Source organism: Prenolepis imparis, unplaced genomic scaffold, assembly GCF_030444845.1.
Source record: "Prenolepis imparis isolate NDT839.2.m4 unplaced genomic scaffold, iyPreImpa1.0 SCAF_60, whole genome shotgun sequence".
NCBI classification, from domain to species: domain Eukaryota; kingdom Metazoa; phylum Arthropoda; class Insecta; order Hymenoptera; family Formicidae; genus Prenolepis; species Prenolepis imparis.
This window is the reverse complement of record NW_028141218.1, coordinates 115775-136216: the sequence shown is the minus strand read 5'-3', so window position 1 is coordinate 136216 and position 20442 is coordinate 115775. Positions and strand designations below refer to the sequence as shown.

At 42.5% G+C, this 20442-nt stretch overlaps 1 pseudogene; it reads right to left on the bottom strand.

Annotated features, from left to right (window-relative positions):
* Positions 1 to 12036: 12036 nt before the first annotated feature.
* Positions 12037 to 17034, bottom strand: LOC145947288 (uncharacterized; annotated as a pseudogene).
* Between the last annotated feature and the right edge of the window lie 3408 nt (positions 17035 to 20442).

The window sequence follows — 20442 nt, the reverse complement described above, 5'->3', positions numbered from 1 at the left end:
CACACACACACACACACACACAGTTATATAATAAACATTATTTTAAATATTAAAAATATATAATTTATTTTAGGATAAGTCCTCTCTTTTTTCCTCCTATTATAATATTATTAAATTATTATTAAGAATATTATTATAAGTATAAAAAATTTTTAAAAAAGTCTCGCGTACGCCTCGCCAGCAAAGCTTCACGCGGTCTTTTGCGGATTCCTCTCTCCCCGCGGACCCCTCGCGGCCCCTAACCTCGCGGACGCCTCCCCCTCCCCGCGGACCCCTCGCGGACCAGCCACCTAAATCGCGGACGCTTCCCCTCCCCTCGGGCCCCTCGCGGACCATAACTTCGAGGACGCCTCCCCCTCCCCGCGTGACGTCATTCCCCCGCGCCATGGGTTCTCCTCGCCCCTCACCCCCCTCATTGCCCCTGTGTTAGAATCGGCATAGTATTACTACTCTAGTGAATCCAAAAAATTGACTGACAGTCAGCTTACTACATCGAAAAGTGTAAGTCGACGTGATACTACACGTCATTTTCTATCATCTTGGATTGAAAAATTTTCGTGGTTGATATATGATTCCGAAAAGGAGGTAGCTTTGTGTAATGTGTGTAAGACCGTATATGAAAAGGGTATTTTGACAGTAGGGATATAAAGCCGGTTCTAACCCAAGGGGCTCCGAGGGGGGCGCGGGGCGCGGGGTTCTCCACGGCGAGGGGTTATGACGTCACGCGGGGCGTGGGGGATCTCGTAGGCGAGGGGGATGACGTCACGCGAGGTGGGGCGCTTATCGCTGTGCGGGAGACGCTTATTGCGTATTGTTTTTCATAAACAAAACAGCGTACTCCCCCGCCCTCGCGGTTCCTTCCCTTCCCTCCCCCATAAGGCGACGCGCTTTGGCGGTACTTCCACCCTCCCCCTCCCCTGCCCATAAGGCTGCGACGTTTCTTCCTCATTGTTTAGGAAGAATTCTTTTACGATAATTTTGCCGACATTCGGCCGCCCTCGCGGTACCTCCCCCTTCCCTCCTCCATCCGAGGGGATCTTGGGTGCCGCGTTTAACGAACACGTCAGGACACGTGTTTTTTTCGCGGTAAAAGACCGTGTTGCATTACGCGCCGATATTCGGCAGCCTTTGCGGTACCTTTCCCTCCCCCCCTAAGCGTGATTCTTTCTCATTGTTTAGGGAACGCCGATGTCCGGCCGCTTGAATTTTTATAAACAAAAATGAGCGCCGATGTCCGGCCGCTCACTGTCAAAAGCGATAACGCGATGAAGGGACACATTTTTATAAACACCGCTAACTGAGCGCCGATATTCGGCCGCTTTGGCGGTACCTCCCCCTCCCCAATAAGCGGCGGCGACGATTCTTCCTCATTGTTTAGGAAGAATTGCGATAATTTTTAGGGGGATGGGAGCGCCGATGTCCGGCTGCTTGAATTTTATAAACAGATAGCGCCGCAAAAACGTATCAGCGCCAATGTCCGGCCGCTCGAATTTTTTCTAGGAAGAATTACGATAATTTTTGAGGGGGTGGGGCTGAAACTTATGGAGAGAGGGGGTCTGTCTCCACGTCAAAAAGTCTCGAACCGTCTCTGAGCTAAGTGTCCTGTGTGAATTGCAAGTGAGAAGAAAAAATAATGAACATAGAAGAAGTAATTATCATCGAAGATAGTGATGAAGATGTGATTATACTCGAAGACAATGATGAAGACATTGATATAAATGTCGAAGAAGCGAACAATGAAGACATGGATATCGAAGAAGTGGACAATGAAGAAGATCATCTGATGATGATGATGATAATATAAGAATTTTAGAAGACTCCGATTATGATAGTGAGTGTAGTGCGGACCTTACTGAACAAAAACAAGTGCAGGTTCTAAAACGAGCTGATATCTACGATATTGACGAACTACAGAAAATGTGTTGCATTTCTTTTTATTATGAAGTTAATAACGACAAATTTTGCACAGCATGTTTTTTGCGAGCCAATGACTTATTTTCACGTGCTCGTGCTGTGCGGAAACACGATACTGAAAGATACATTTTACTTTTGGGAGATAGATGCTGCGAATGTCGATTATCAGTGTCTCAAATAGTATCGTGCAGTCTGTGCCCTATTTGCAGACAATAAACTTTGGGAGATTGTGCTGGGACACTTAAAGTGCTGTGAAAATGGCGAGTGATGTGAAGATAATAACTCAGGACGAATACATTGCATCGCTGGAAAAAGATGTGTTGAAGAAAGCCGATTTCTTCGAAAAAGAAAATTTTGGAGTGTATCCAAATGAACGTAAAATGAGTTATAGTAAATGGGAGTTGGAGTGCGATGGATGTATCGATTTGCTGAAAGGACAATACCCACGACCATGGAGATTTTTTTGGAAATTTTATGAAATAAAAATAAATCCAAAATTATTGATCGGAGATTTGCAGTCACGGACAGCTCGCATCGCGCGACTTGAAGAAATAAGAAGATCGCTACGCAGACGTTACTTAAGCGTAGATACCAATGTTCCAGCACTATCGACAAACACTCCAGTAAATTCAATCGTGCAGGCAATACACGGGCGTGAAATAGGTTTCAAAAAACGTCACACGAAAAACCTGTATGATTGCATCTTTAAGCATAATTTGTATCATTCTCCACTCGACTTTTTTGAATGGCGAGTTTATAATTTCTATGTAACAGAACTCAATCCTGGTTGTATTGCAAACGAGTTTGATTGGAACTGGTAAGTGCTTTTTTACAATAAATTTAAATTTTTAAAAAATTTCTAATAAATTTTTATGTTGCAGAAGGAGCTCCTTCCGCCTCTCCGCTTCGCAGACGCCTTACCATCGCTGGCGCCCGACCACCCCACCGCCGCCCGGCGACCTTGCCGCCTCGCGATCTATCCGCCGCCGTCGCCCATCGCGATCCCCCAGCGCCTCACAGCCGCCGCTTCGCAGCAGCCGACGTATTTTTCTTACATATATTTTATTTTCATTCAATTTTTTATTATATTAAATTCTCTCTCTCTTGCGCGCTATCTCTAGTAAACGCTTTACGCTTTCTCTTCTAAGCGCTCTCGAAGTCCTTTTCGAGGATATAAACAAAACAGTATGACAGTGAGCGCAGGCAGCTCGAATTTATAAACAGATATTTATCACTATGGTATTCCTTTGTGGACATTTTGAGATGGAGCTGAAGCTTATGGAGAGAGTCTGTCTCCGCATCAAAAAGTCTCGAACAGTCGCCGAGCGAAGTGATTAAGTGAAGTTAAAGGGCAGTGAAAAATGCCTGAATCGGAAGATATTTTGGGGCCAAATTTTTGGAAGGCCCTAATAACTAATTTTTTTATAAGAATGCCCTTCTTAGGGTTTAGAAATATGTTTGACATAATATCGTGGAAAGTCCGTTTAATTGAAAATTTGTTGAGAACTCTATTCCTCATTTTCACATTGCCGGTAAGTTTATATATATATATTTTTTCTATTATTATTATTGATTAATTTATTAATTTACAGGAGACGAAGGAGGAATCCGTCCAAATCGGCGGATACCTTAATCTACGGCAGATACAGCAAATACGAAATTATCGGTGGTGCGATCGGCAGGAATTGGCCGAGCTGTGGAACGACGTGGAGGAAGAGGAAGAAGAGGAGGAGGAGGACTTGAATCATCTACATGATTGGTGGTGGGATGAGATCTTCTGCCTCCGCCGATTATTCAGGGATGAACCATATCCTCCTAAACCTGTCAAGGAGGAATTATGGACCTAGTAAGTACCGCTGTTTTAAGTTAGAAATTATTAAAAATAATTAATAAAAATTAATATAATTAATACTAAAAAAATGTTTTTTCTGTTATGCAGGAGTCCTGCCTCGCAGCAGTCCCACGGTCGCCACCTTCGCCGCGACATATTTTATATCTTAAATTTTATATACTCATATATTCATTTATATATTCATTTATATTCATTTATATTTTTTAAAATTTTATATCCATTTTATATTTACATTTATATATAATACATTTATATACATTTATATTCTTTTTAAATTCACACACACACATAAATGTATAATACAAACACATTTTGAATAAAAAATAGTTAATATTAAATTAATATATTCATTTAAAAATTCCTCTTCTTTTCCTTCACTGCGTCATCTCTCGCGTGCGCCTCTCGCTCTCTCTTTCTCTCGCGTTCACCTCGCGCTATCTCTCTCTTTCATGTTTCTCGCTGCGACACCTCTCTCGCTCTCTCATAAACGCCTCGCGCTATCTCTCTCTCTTTTATGTTTCTCGCTGCGACACCTCTCTTGCGGTCCCTAGTCTCCTCTAAGCGCTATCTCTCGCGATCCCTAGCCTCGCAGTCCCTAGCCTCTCGGTCCCTAGCCTCGCGATCCCTAGTCTCTCGGTCCCTAGCCTCTCAGTCTCTAGCCTCTCAGTCTCTAGCTCCTCGGTCTTTAGCGTCGCGTTCCCCCTTTACCCGCATGACATCATCCCCCGCAAGGACCAAGCAACTATTGGGAGCTATACGTATAAGAGCTAGGGAACTGTTTACGGATAGGAGAGAGTGCGGATGGGAAATGCGTGCAAAGAAATTATATCATGATTTAGATTTAAATACTTTTTTATTCTTTTACATATTTTTTTCTTACATATTATGAACTAAAAACTAAAGCTGCCAGCTCACAATCGACGAGTTGATGTTTATTGAAGGCGTCGCTAGCGTGTATTACATTTAATACTTCTTTATTATCCTTTACAGTGGACGCAATATTTGAAAATTGTGTAAACTTGATATCGACTGTCCCGATAATTTTAACCAATCGATCAAAAGTTACATCGATGCATGGATCGAGATCGAACATACGGTGTAACATTGATTCGATCATCATCATGCGTACATTTAAAGATTCAAGACTTATTAGCTTGGCGTCGTTAATCGTATGAAATCTCACAGTTAGTGGTCCAAAGCTTATAAAACTGTGGATATCTTCAGAGTCGTTCCAAAGAAAATTCTCAATATTGTGACGCTGCTCGTAGAGTCCCTTCCACGTTTCGAGAGATAGTATCAGTTCCTTTCCTCGATGATCTCCTATGACAATCTCCACGTAACTCGGTGGACCTACGTTGATACCAATTTTGAGGAATTTGAATTCCGTAGCTGTCAATGCGTATCGTCTACCTAGTATACGAACAGCATGAGGCTTGAATGAAAAGCTGTAAAAATGAAATTAGTTTAAAAAATAAAACAATATGTAAAAAATATAAAGACATAAAAATAGAAAAATAGAAAAAGTTAAACTTACTTGTCGCATTTGTTCTCAAACGAAGCTTCATCACAATTCGGTATGTAATTATTCACATGTCTGCCGGAGCCGCTGCTTTTTCGGTGGAGTACATTTTTTTCTACGTTATTAAAGTGAAACCACCAGTACGAACGGTTAACGCGACACTGATTGTATAAAGAAATTAATCGAGTGCTGTACATGACGCTTATTTTTAAAAGTAGTGGGGTAAATATGGTGGGAGATTAATGCGCTATGAAATTTAGGAGAAGGGGAAACGGTGCTCGGATAAAAAGAATTCTTAGAAACGATTCGTGATGAAAGGATTGGGGAAGGAGAATAAGAGATAAAACACATTAATGTTTAAATATTTTATTTTTTCAAATCTTGCAATTCTTTCTGGCGTTGCGACCACCAGTTAAATATTTTGAATACATTTTGTAATGCGCAATTCTTAACATGTTTTCCACATCGCATAGTGTTTTTAACATCTAAATTATTTAGAGACTCGATATCATCGTAATCAGCATCCAAGTTCTCAATAATGAAAATGTTTCCCGCATTATCCAATATATCGGCTAACCATTCTCGCTTTTCAAGTCCTTTTACATATACGAGAAAGGATTCTTCTTCTTCTTCTTCATGTGGTCCACTAACAATAGCTGTTGTAATCAAACGTTGAGTCATGCTATATGGAACGTTTCCATCTTTCCATTGTAATCCATGATGATTTTGAGTCAACCATGAGGCTTGGTGTCTCTCCGATTTTATGAGCACACCCCATGGTACAGGACATGCGAAAAAATAATGTGATAAAATAAATCCTCTTCTCAGGATTGCCGCTTCCTTTACAATGAATCGTTTATTGAGGATAAACCCCAGTAGATCCATAAACGTTGGTACGGACATGACGAGATCTCTCTCTTCGATGTATCAGTTAAAAAAGAAGAATGACAACTATCTCATAACACTTTGATTTATATTCCGCTATGCTTCCCCCTCTCTAAATTGTTGGTGCATTTAGGTGATTTTGCGCACAACGTTGGTCAACGGGTTGTACTGGATCACGCGATCATGTATGATGAGACAGTACGCAGAGGTATTCATCGGCACGTTTTCCTTACACTCAAATTCCAATCTCACATCCACGGTTGCGCTCTTGATCGATTCGTTTTGTGGAGAACAATCGATGATTACGAATGGGCCGTTACGTAGAAACATTGAGACGGTGAGACTCGGCTCGAGATACTCGTATCCGTAATAGTTTTTGCAGAAACGCACGTACGTGTCGTACAGAATCGACCAACTGTTTTTATCGAAGTCCAGATTCATGTCGTCGTACGGATAACATTCCGAGTTCAGATAGAGTTTCACGTTGGTCAATTTGCAATCGTCGAATCGACTCATATCCTCAGACATGACATTCTTCCGGTCTGTCTGCAGAGCAAAGATAACGTATCGTGGTCTCTCCAGCTGAGTCGTGGTTTTAATGGCCCACGAATGCTTGGTTGTACGCTGCAATAGTGGAAACTCGTACAGATCCCACGAGTGAAAACCCATGCTGAGGTAGCGTCCGGTTTCCAGAGCGCGCAGCATAGACAGCTTCTTAATCTCGCTCAGCAACACATGTGGCATTCGCCATTGTATCTTGAATATGTTGATCACAGGCTCCAGCGTCGAATCTCCAACCAGACAATTGTTGTCGTTGCGCGATCGTATTAAGATCAACTCATGACGAGCGTTAATCACCACTCGTCTGTAATCCTCGCAAAATCCCAATAACATGTAGAGCGGCACGCAAAAATTGAAGTTTCCATTCACAGTAGTCGGATCACTCCAGCTGGCGTTTCTCATAATCACGCTTCTATCGGATGATATCGTTACATAGTTTTTGAACATACTTGTTATTCCCACGTTTCTGTTGCGATCAATCTCCACGCCATCGAGTTCATATCGAATCTCATCAAACATGAATGCGACGCAATTATTTTCCAGTATCACATCAGATCCTTCGGCTGGTCTATTTATCTTTAATTCTCCTTCGATGTATAGAAAACTGTCAAACGGCAACGTATACAGATCCTGTTGTTGTATAGGTATCTCATCACTGTGTCCGAACGTGGTGTTGGCGAATAGGTTGTACATGTGAGTTTCGATTTTGACGATGCGATCGTCGAAGATTGGCTCTTCCCCGTGTTGAGGATGTCGGTCATTGTTCAGATATTTCGCACCGCGAATCCCAAAGATTGTAAAAACGCAACGTTTGATGCGTTCAGTTTCTTTTTCTTGGCGCAACCTGATGATTGGATATTAGCGAATGTTGACGTTGTTGTTGTTGTTGTCGCTGGCCTCGTAAAGATTGTGTTATCTCTCGCGTCTTTTGATCCGTTCAACACGAGCATCTCATACGCAGCACACGTAGGTTATCGCTGTCGCCGTCGTACGTGCAATCTAATGGTGATCTCTTCTCCTCGAAAATCGAGCATTCGTCTGTCCTGGTCGACAACGCGTAATGTTAAATCCGTAATGCTCCGCGCGATGATCGGCAAGTAAATGATGTGCGCCGGTGTTTCCGATATCTTATATCCTGGTGGTACCCTCGATGAAAATTCATGTATCGTATGAACGAGTTTGCCGTTGCTGTACGCGCCCGCGGTCACGTTACACTCTACGCGGATAATGTTCATGTTGATAATGTTAATCGGCATGTCCGATTCATACCGTTTTCGCGGCTGGAGTATACGGTTCGAGAATCCCAGCAGCGATTCAATGTTGTTAGGTTTGCTAAAATTCATTCTGTAGGCGCATTTGAATTCGCTTCTCATCGTATTGTAATTAGCGTGGAGCACTATCGGATATTCTTCATCTTCAAAGTCACCATTGTCAATGTGTTTTTTATCGTCATCACGAACAGCGTGTCGCGGACGTTTTCGTGAAATTGCATGTTTCAAAAACTCATGTATCGCTTGCAGCTCGTACGATCCCTCGGGAATACTAATTTCCGCGTCATCTTTGCCAAAGTAAAATTTATTATTCGAGGAATTCACGTTCGATATCGTGTGATAAGTCTCAAAATCCGCTAGACCGAGTTCGTATTCATCGTCACTCAAATCTATGGCGGAAAAGTAGTTTGCCGCGAGGACGCTACTCTTTTCAGTCAGCGTGAATGTCATAGGCATATCGACAAAACTGTTTAACGAATACTGAGTTAAATAATGCAATGTCCATCTTTAAATTCGCGTGTATCGACCGTTCGGAGAAACTGCAAACACAATAGTCCGCAGATGCTCTGATCATAAGTTTGAACAGGTGTGTGATTGTACTGTATCTTTGTCACGTTCTGCCCAAAATATTGCATCAATTCATTCGGTGGTCGAAGATTGCCAAAACTGTCGAAATATATAACGCGATTCCCCCTCTTTGCGTACGCCACCCAATGAGTACCTGATCCTTTAGCGTTATCCAAATTTATGATGCTGCTCTCGTTTTGATATAGTATACCACCGATTGGTAGCGAATCACGCATGAAAACACCTATAAAGTATGGAATGCGCATACGTTTTGTCAGTTGCAGCAATTGTATATTAGTAGTTTCGCCCTTTGGCATTTTTAGCGTCTCTTTGACGTTTTTTTTTTTCCTCCTTGAAACTCCTCGTTCACGTTTGTACGGAGCGAGATACAGTCCGTGACCTTCCATGGCGCGATTGTGACATAATATCTCTTGCAACTGACGTTGCGAGGCTTTTCCGTCGTTCACCATCTTTGCTACACTAGCCGCTCCACCAATCATGGATCCAAGCGCGCCCAATATTGGTAGAATTGGCAATACGCCACCGCGTTTCGATACCGGAAGTATCCGTTTCTTCGTCATCTTTTTCTTCGTCTTCGTCGTCTTCAGGTCCATACCGAGTTTCGTCTTGGTTTTCATCGCTGCCCAGACAGCTGTGGCGGCTCTTTCATCGAGTATCGAATCTCTCGCAATGATGCGAGTTCGCGCTTTGTCGGCGAGTACCTTATCCGCCACGTGTCTCTCGGTGAGATCGTTGTTCCGAAAGTACGCAATATCGTGTTCACGGCACGCCGTTTCCAATGAGTTGATACCTCGATTGCCTCTGGCTAATCGCTTTTGTAGCCGCGTGCCCGGACCACAAAACTGATAGCCGGGGATATGGAATTCGATTGGAAGTTTATCGCGTGATTTAATAGTCCTCTACCTATTTTTTTCGTTGACATTCGCTGCAATCCTTATCATCGGCGCTGGACCGTCGATGTGCGTTCGCTGCCACGATCGATTGTAATGTTCGAAACAGCGGCGACAGGCCTGAATCTCTGGATCCACCTTTATGTGTTCCGGAAGCTTGTCCCACACGTAGTGGATGTGATTTTCACATTGCAGTAAAATTGCTTTTGGCACAAATTGCAGCTGTTCGGCGCTTAAACCGTGAATATCAGAAGCACTTGTTAGCAGAACAAACATTTTTTCGTTACTGAGCGATTCGTGGTTCCGTGCTGCTATAAATAGGCAAGCGTTCGATTCAATCGGGGAGTGGGAAAATGAGATTCGTGCGACAACCTTTGACGTATCGTCGAATTGTCGTATCGTCGTGACGAATTGCGACGACAGATTACGCTCGATGGGAGACAACGCGGAGATGCGCAGACATGGTACGATGTTGCCGACTACTATACGCGCGATCGTATGCGGCCCATCGAATTGCGGTAAAACTAACGTCTTGATTAGTTTGATAGAAAGCCCGCACGGTGTTTGCTTCGAAAATGTGTACGTGTACTCAAAGTCACTGCAACAGCCGAAATATCGGTATCTAGAGAATTTGTTGATATCGATCGAAGAAATCGGCTACTTTACATTCTCCAATAACAGTGACGTCATTCCACCGAGCGAGACATGTCCAAACTCGATTTTCATCTTTGATGACGTGGCGTGTGACAAGCAAGATACGATAAGAGAGTACTTTTCAATGGGGCGTCACTCGAACGTTGATTGCTTCTATCTCTGTCAGACGTACGCGAGAATACCAAAACATCTTATAGCGTCACGTGACCGCGACAACGCGAACTTACTGATCTTGTTTAAACAGGACGGTACCAACTTGAAACAAGTGTACAACGATCATGTGAATATCGACATGTCGTACGAAGATTTCAGTAAATTATGTCGTATTTGTTGGCAACAAAAGTATGGATTCCTAGTGATAGACAAGGACAGCTTGCTTACAAACGAGCGATACAGAAAAGGATTTAACGAGTTTGCGATACCGCAAAACAATTAGTCGCTGCCGATATTCTGTCGAGAAGAGTGAAACGCGAGCACTCTGCAGACATGGCTGATAACGATAACATTCGCGAGCGTGAAAAGATTGCGAAGGAAATTGTGAAAACGAGCGAATCGATCAGTAAGAACCATCGTGCTTTATAGACTGGTAAGATCGATGACGATATCGCAGTCAAGACTCACTTTAAACCTATTATCGAACCACTACAAAAGATTGTCGACAACGCGAGCTTGATCGCAGTGAAAAACGAACCTGAGAGTAAAGCTGACGTGAAAATTAAAATGTTACCCGCTGTTAAGCGGTACGAGGAGGAGGAAGAAGATGCGACACCGAAAAAGAGAAAACGACCAAACACAAATCGCTCATCGACGCCACGTACATCGGACGGATGAACCACCGGTAAGCTCCACTGATGCCAATTTCAGGGGCGAGTGAGCGGCGGCGGGTGGTGGGGGGAGAGGCGTGGTGGGGGCTGGGAGGTGCACACGCCGTTTCGTCACGTGACCGCGTCACGTGGCTGCGTCACATGGTTTGGTGTGCCCCCCACCACCACCTCTGTGCAGCCGCCAAACCACGTGACGCAGCCACGTGACGCGGTCACGTGACGAAACGGCGCGCGCACCCCCAAGTCCCCACCACGCCGTTCCCACCACCACCCGCCACGGCTCGCGGCTCGCCCCTGAAATTGGCAACACTGGTAAGCTCTACACCGTCCACCTCTACACAGTCCGCGACAACGAGAATCATTTACAATACCCGAATCACTCGCAAACGAAAATGTTTTCGAAACCACAAGCAATTCACTTGAAACATCCGTCCGAAACACGTTACAAACGTTGGAAGGTCAAGAAATGTTGCGAGAGCACTTCGGACCACTGGGACAAAAATACATGGGCGCTCTCCTCGGTGGCGACAAAAAAAATGAGATCGATCACGTATATGGTGTCTATTTCGACAAGGATGGAATGTTGCTCGGTAACAAATTCGACATGGATAAATATGATTCTATAATTATAGACAAAGTAAAGTACATTGGTAAACCTGGATTATACGAGCTAGTCTTCAAGAGGATTCCCGATGACGTTATTTACACGGAAGACGATATGCAAAAATACAAGAGCATATTATTGGCGACGAACGCGCATAAACGCAAATATGATGCGCAAGGTCAATTACGGAGTAACAGGGGAAACAAATACAAACAAATAATCGCACCGTTGATGTCAATTGAAAAGAAAATATCTGGAAAGGGTGTATTCATGCCTCAAGCGATGACGCTAACCGACAATAAAATCGATTACGTGCACTGGGACGACCCCAATGAGCTAGTGGATCGGGTACGATTGCTCGATGCTTCGCGCCGAGTTGGCCACAACGCTCACGACAACAAGATCTTGTCGATCATTGAGGAACTTCGCGATGTTGGCATTATTATTAATTAAACGGTGTCTCGGCAAAACTAATCAGTCGATCGGCGTCATTCGCATCGAAAAATGCCTATCAACAAATTTGGATTATTCGAACGGAGAAATAATGCAATTGGCACAAGCGATCATTGGGATAGATTGGTGAGAAGTTACGTACGCGGAAACGCTCTGTGTCGTGTCGCTACAGACTATGATGCAAGATCGCGCAAGATTCGTCGTGTAGCGCAACCTGAAGCTGACACTGATGCTGTCAACAAACTGTATGTGGAATCCTGTGTTAAAAGATTGATGAATCAACAGAAAGAATCATATGAGAAGCTGACTTCGTTCGAGAAGGACGTGCGAGCAGTACAGACTCCGATCAACGAACTTTAACGCGCGGCTAACGCTAACTCAAACGACTATCAACCTGAAGCAGTGAACGGGTTAGGAGCGGCTATCGAACGGTTATCAAACATCTACGAAGAGTTATCGAACGGCTACGAACAATTATCGAACAGCTACGAAGGATTATCGAACTGCTTTCTAACTACAATGAACGGCAGTGGTAGTGAACGGCCTAGCAACAGCTGCGAACGAGGCTACGAACAAGTCATTAAAGGCTACATGCAAGGCTACAAACAACTCAGGAACGGCTGTGAACGGGTCAGGAACGGTTGCGAACGGGTCAGGAACGGCTACGAACGGGTTAGAAATGACTGTGAACAAGGCAGTGAACGAATCAAGAACGATTTTCGAATGGGTCAAGAACGGAAGTAAACAACTCAAGAACGGGTCAAGAACGGCTACGAACGGCTCAAGAACGGGTCAAGAACGGCTACAAACGGGTCAAGAATTCAAGAACGGCTACGAACGACTCAGTAACGGAAATGAGCGATAAAACAAACAGCAGCAAACGACGATCGGGAAAAACCGACGAAGCGATGAAACAACATAGTTTGGAGAGACGGCAGTTTGTGAACGAACTGCACGCGCCGGCGAGAAAAAATTTTCCCCGAAGACATGTCATAGTGCGAGGATATGATGATCTGTGGCAAGCCGAGATCGTCGAGATGCGTCTGTACTCTCGTTTCAACAAAGGTTATCACTACATACTCACTGTCATCGATGTTGAGCAAGTACGCGTGGGCCGTACCACTCAAGAGTAAAGGCGGAAGCGAGACGGCTGACGCTATCGCCGAAATAATTCGAGATAGCAAGAGATGCCCGAAAAACATGCAAACTGATATGGGGAATGAATTTTACAACGCTGACGTGCAACGGCTTATACGGAAACATGACATCAATCATTATTCTACATATTCGGTAATGAAGGCATCGGTCGTCGAGCGATTCAATCGTACGCTGAAGAACGACATGTGGAAGATGTTTACGCTGAATGGAACTTACAAGTGGATCGACGCGTTGCCGCGACTCGTATCGGATTACAACGCGCGCAAGCGCCGAACAATCGGCATGCGACCCGCCGACGTCACCCCCGCGATCGCTGATAAACTTTTAAAAACGGTATGTAGTAACATAAAGATTGTTGCTCCGGCGAAATTCAAAGTAGGTAACTCAATACGCGTTAGCAAGTACAAGAAACTTTTCGAGAAGGGTTACACGCCAAATTGGACGACGGAGGTTTTTAAGATTGTAAAGTGCAGCGTACTAATCCCGTAAGCTATTTACTCGAGGACTATCGCAAAACATCTGTCATTGGAGCATTTTACGAGTACGAGTTGCATCGCGCGAATTATTCGGACGTGTATCTTGTGGAGAAAGTACTGCGCAGGAGGGGTGACGAGGTTTACGTGAAATGGCTGGGATTTGACAATTCACACAATTCTTGGATACATAAAGACAATGTGATTTAATTCATATAGACTGTATTTATTTTAAGAAAAATATAATGTGTACAACGTATAAAATATATGAAATATACATGAAATATATGAAATACAAAATCTTTATTAATACATCCTTTCCTTTAATCGTTACAATATATTACACACATGTTACATAACAATATATCACACACACGCACACACACACATTATATTATATTATTATATTTTATAAGGGTATCTGGTAATGTCCCCATGGTAATGTGTCAGTCGAATCAGGTATGATATACCGCTTATCGTCGTACGGACTTAGAGCAATTTTTGTCTCGCGGATGGTATACACTTCGTGCAATTTCGATCTAATACATGACTGCTGATGTGTCATTTTAATCTCGTCATTCAGGCACCGCGTATAATCGTCGAACGTTATACTACGCGCTACAACGTTACTTTTGACACCTTTTGCTTTTTTAGTGTCCTTTTTGGCGTCCCTTACCGCATACATTTTTGCTCTAAGCCCGACGATTTCGGTCATTATCGCGCCGTTATTCTAGTCTTTCATCAAGCTTGACACCTTTTTGTTTGCATGCGCTATACCGTACGCGTTGTCAATTGGATAATCGCTCGTATCGAATCTAGCGATATCACGTTTCATGTTCTCGTACACATCGTCGCACTCGATGTGATATATTAAACTGTCGGTGTCGGTGTACATTATTCGACATCTTTCACGATAGAGCGGTGACATGTACTCGTAGTGAAATTCATACAGACACACTTTCGATATATCGAGTATACACATACCAACATAGATTGGTTTGTTAAATTTTACTTCTAGTTTACGTAATTCGATGGCGATTAGGTTTTCCGCAAAGACGCTCCTGCTATGGAAATTTGATTTCGCGATCATCGCTTCCGCACCGTATCGTCCGTCCCACTTTGTCAATAATTTTACATCCACATGATTTCGAACGTTTTCCATAGTTTTGCCGAATACTGCGTTGTTCATCAGTTTGTACAAATTTTTCTCAAAATCATTTTTCGCTTGTGTTCTAAATTTTGTATTGAGTTCGATGTAATCGCGCAGCCATGCGGATTGAATAAATTGTAATACGCGATGTATCTTTACGATACGAAGACCGTGACGTGTGCACTGCTGCAGGTTGCGGTAGTGCATGACGTAACGCTTCTTGTCATATAGCGTTGCGAGAAGCTTATCTTCCCGCTTGCCGGGCGGCTTGTCGCGCGTCGGACAGAACGGTAGGTCAATGTGTGTGTTGTGTTTACTTTGCGGGTACTCTAGATCGACCTCGAGAATATAATCTGTGACCGAATCCGGAGCGATCGCGCTAGCGTCAAAGTTTGAAACGTCTTCGACTCATCGAAAATCGGCATAAGGCAATGGTTGACACATTGCCCATCCGTACAAATTATTTACATCGAAATACATAAGGTATGACGATGGTTTCGATGAGTCGTATGAGTGCATGTACTTGTTATTAGCATGCGCGTATCTGTTGGAACATTGACTTAGATCGCCGCGTATACCCCGTTCGATAAACATAACCATGTCGATATCGGTAAGCAATTCAAACGTAATATTTGTATGTTTTAACATGGCGTCCCATGTATACCCGGGAAGAGTATAATAATATGCAGGGTCGAGTCCATAACTCGCGATGCAAGTGTCGCGAAAGTTTTCAAAAATATCTGCTAATAACAAGACATCAGTTTTTAAATACAGATCGCTATATTCGCCTAGAGTTCGAAGGGAGAAACGAATGCAGACGTTCTCAGCGTGCGCGTAATCGCTCTCGGATACAGTGTCACCGGTCAAGGAACTATAAAACGATTCACGCGGTGGTAAACGCGTGTCCTGCAGCTTGTCCACGCAGTCAATGTACTCGTACGGAAAGACACCTTTTCGCGTCAATAATTCGAAATTGTGAGCGGATAATGCGAAAAAATTAAAACGTAAAATTTTTAACTTATTCTTATCGAGAAAAGAAGCTAATTTGTCAAGACTAGCACTGAGAAATTTGTATGAATCGATGAATCGTAATTTTATACAAGCTTTCCGATCTTTGTAGTCGTCGTCGGTACTTTTGACAGTCTTTGTAAATGAAATGTATTTTTCTTTTGTTATTGGAAGCACATCTACACGTCCTTCGTATGCGGTAGCTATTTCGTTTATGATAAAATGTGCGTCATAACCGGATAGATTGTGAAAACTACAGGAATGACATTAGAGTCTTTGTAATTTAGATTACAGTTTGAGTGTGCGGGACCACTGTATCGCCCAGTTAGATGACAATGATCACGTACTCGATTATCGTCCGGCGCAAACGGTTTTTCGCATATGTGACATTGCGTGGCGCTATGAAATTTTTCCCACTCGTCTGATGTTAAATTTATCATGGGGACATTATCAGACAAAATACCCTTTATGCAATGCGCTAATTCCTCGAGTTTGTTGGCGAATCACGCGACACAATCAGCGCCGCGATAAGATCGGTATGCGGATAATGTTTCATCGTATGAGCATTGCACGTAGTACCCGAGGCTAAATACCTCGTGATGTTGATCGAATGACACGTGTTCCGATGTTTTCCTCAGCACACACTCCAAGTCGGCGTACACTACAAACGGAAGTCGCTTCTTTCTGTTGTAGTTATCGAAGCCGAGCCATTTATCCTTATCGATTGGTAATCTGATGGCGCAGTTGTTCATTTCTCGACAGTCCACAATGTGAGCCTCCAACTTTTCGCTCAAATTAAAGTAGTGCAAGCATCTGTGAAAGAAAAAAATTACAATTTTATTTAGAATTATTTTATATAATTTGCAATAAATATACATACCAATCGCAGATATATTTCTTGTGGTCATGTTTGCTCAGTTGCGAGCTTACGAGGCGAGACAGATTTTTTATGTATGCGAAATGCCTAACGTTGTCGTCGTCCTCCTCCACGTACAGCAAATTCACATGTTTTTCTCTTTTCTGATCGACGAGTCGTATCGAAAGAATTGATAGTTCCTTCTTCCTCTCGATACCGTAGACGTTGATTGAGATGTTGTTTATATGTTCAAACTTTTTTATTTGATTCAACGTCATCGGAAACTCATTGTTTTGTAAATTTAACACCGTTGTATAGTGCGGATATGACGATGTTCTCTCAGTATAGTTTTCAGCTGGATGCAGAGCGGCCATCACTGACCACGCGAAACACGCATTGTTCATTGATAGCACATTAATTACCGCTCTCTTCGTCATAATTTTTCGCGGTAATTTAATATGGTATCCCGCGCGCATAAGATTGCACTTGTTGACGTTGACCGTAAGATCGAGGATTCGTGACAATGTCCATCCGCTATCACGTTCCTGAAACTCTTCGAGAGACGTCAATGTGGTTTCGATGACGTGCCGCTCATACCACTCGCGTAAATCGGACGTGCGAAAGAGTTCATAATTTCTCGTGTTAATACTTTTGTTGGCCCGCTTATCACCTGTCACAAACTCACCGTTGAACACAGTATTTACTTTTACACAGTTGTGTATTTTTATAACGTCTTGCACTTGCTCGAGTACTACACTACTAGCATCTTCCAAAAATGGTCGCGGTTCGATATAGTCTGCGTTAATCACCGCACCGGTCAGTATACGATTTTTAAACGCTGTATCGATCTCTCGCCAAACGAGTCTTCCCGCGTTATTTTCATTACTGTAATTACTACCACTGGATATAAATTGTCTCATCAATCGAGTTTTTGCACCCTCGAGTCGCGCGATTCTAGCAACCAAATATTGTCTATATCCAATCGAGAGTCGCGGACACTTGACACGGCTGTTTTCTTCGAGCAGTTTGATAAATTCCTCGCAGCGCAGCGCCCATTCAAAATACTCGCCCAAAGTGGCGACTTGATGAGACCGCTCCAACAGGTTCAGTCTGCTCAATGTTTTCCATTTTTTATACTTTTAAAATCACGTTCTATAAAGTACTTGCACCCGCTATACTTTTTTCGACCGACGTATCTGTGCGCTTGCAAATTACGTACTATGGTTTGAAGTGGCAGCAGTCCTTATTATATTTCGTCTAATCATTTCTTCCTCTCTTCATGATTAACGGATTGTTTAATTACATATCAGAAAGATGATCTCCCTTCGCGTTATCGCTTTTGACACAAAGCGGCCGGACATCGGCGCTCATTTTTGTTTATAAAAATTCAAGCGGCCGGACATCGGCGCTCTCTAAACAATGAGAAAGAATCCCGCTTAGGGGAGGGGAAAGGTACCGCAAAGGCTGCCAAATATCGGCGCGTAATGCAACACGGTCTTTTACCGCGAAAAAAACACGTGTCCTGACGTGTTCGTTGCGATAAGCGCGGCACCCTAGATCCCCTCAGATGGTGGAGTGGGAGGGGGGGCGGTACCTCGAGGGCGACCGAATGTCGACAAAATTATCGCAAGAGAATTCTTCCTAAACAATGAGGAAGAAACGTTGCAGCCTTATGGGCAGGGGGGGAAGGGTGGAAGTACCGCCAAAGCGCGTCGCCTTATTGGGGAGGGGTGGGAAGGAACCGCGAGGGCGGCCGAATATCGGCGCTCACTTTGCGGTGTTTTGTTTATAATAACATGTTAGATAATTCAAAGTAATACAATACGCTGTTTTGTTTATGAAAAACAATACGCAATAAGCGTCTCCCGCACAGCGATAAGCGCCCCCGCCCCGCGTGACGTCATAACCCCTAGCCACGGAGAACCCTCCCCCCGCGCCCCCCTCGGAGCTCCATGGGTTAGAACCGGCTTTATATCCCTACTTTTGACATTTTCTTCAAAAATAGAAAATGCGTTTATTGAAGCTGGATTCGCGAATTGGAAAATAGCGATTGAAAATTTCGAATTCATGAAATGTCAACGTGTCATAAAGAAGCTGTTTTGAAATTTGTCAGTTTGGAAACAAACGTTAGTATAGCAGCAAGTATTTCAATTGAAAAATTACGACAAATGAGGGAAAATCGTGCCTGTTTGTTGAAAATAATATCATCGTTACGCTAATTCGGCGTTCAAGGCATTCCAATTCGAGGCCATACTGATGAAAAGAGTAACTTTAACAACTTATTAAATCTCAGATCCGAAGATTCAATAGAATTATAGAAATCGTTAAATCGAGATTCATATAAGTGGATGTCTCACGAAATTCAGAATGAAATTTTGAATATAATGAGTCATTCTGTATTACGTAAACTTATCCAAAATGTGAAAAATACGGTTTGGTTTTCCATTATTGCGGACGAAACGAGCGATATAACTACTAAAGAACAGTTCAGTTTTTGCATCAGGTATGAAAATCTAAAAATAGACTAAATATAATCTATTTAGCACTTATTCTAATAAATAAGTTATAACTTCGCTTATTAAGAAATTACCAAAATCGCAAGCAAAGCGTTCCATTAACCTCCTTCGCTTGCGACTGGTAACCCAATTATTAGATATAAAAAGGACTCTGAGACAACTCTCGAGGTCCCAGTCAAGCTGTAGTAAAGCGCAGTTACATTAATAACAAACCACGACACGATTGTGAACAAGTGATCTACGCAACAACTGTGTAAGCATACTTTAATTTACGTCATCCCAAGACGCTAATATACTTTGTACAACTGACTATTTATATTAAATATATTGTGAAACCACAAACGAGAGTGAGATTCCCCCTAACGTTCCCGAGCTTCCTAGTTCTAATTCGGTAACGATCCCTTAACTATCCTGTGCCTCACAAGGGCATAACACAATATAATAATTTTGATTTAGATTCACTACATCTATTTAATACTATTTATGTACATAATATGTAATGATCGATATTAGATCTATTAATTAAGTATTATCAATTCTGTTTGTATTTTAGGTTTGTAAATGATTCTATAGAAGTAGAAGAAATGTTTCTTGGATTTTACTATACTGATAGTACGACATCAAAAATCTTAACGGATATAATTTTTGATATTTTACTTCGTTTCGATTTATCGACTTCCAATATTCGTGGACAATGTTATGACGGTGCAGCGAATATGTCTGGTATTTTCAATGGAGTGCAAGCCAAAATTTTAGAGATTGAAGAAAAGGCTATTTTTGTTCATTGTACTGCGCATAATTTGAATTTAGTTGTTCAAGATTCAATCAAGTCCGTAACAGAATGTCGAGACACGTTGAACATCGCGAAAGACTTAATAAATTTCGTAAAAGATTCGCCCAAAAGGCTGGCGATTTTTAAAGGTATATAGTATAATAAACAAAAACTTTATTCATCATATTCGTATTTTTATTTTAATTATAATGTATACTTATCGAATGACTTTTTAACGATATTGTTAATGTACAGGTATGAAAGCGGAAAACTCAGATAGGAAGGCGAATTTAAGACCATTTTGTCCTACTCGTTGGACAGTACGATACGCATCCTTACACTCGATTTATGAAAACTACAACACCTTAAAAGAATTTTTCAGTGATTATTCCTTATCCGAAACATTCGATGCGGCTGCGAAAGCAAACGGGTTTTTAAAAAATATAGAATCTTTTGATTTTTTTTACGATATATGTTTTAGAGAAAATTTTCGG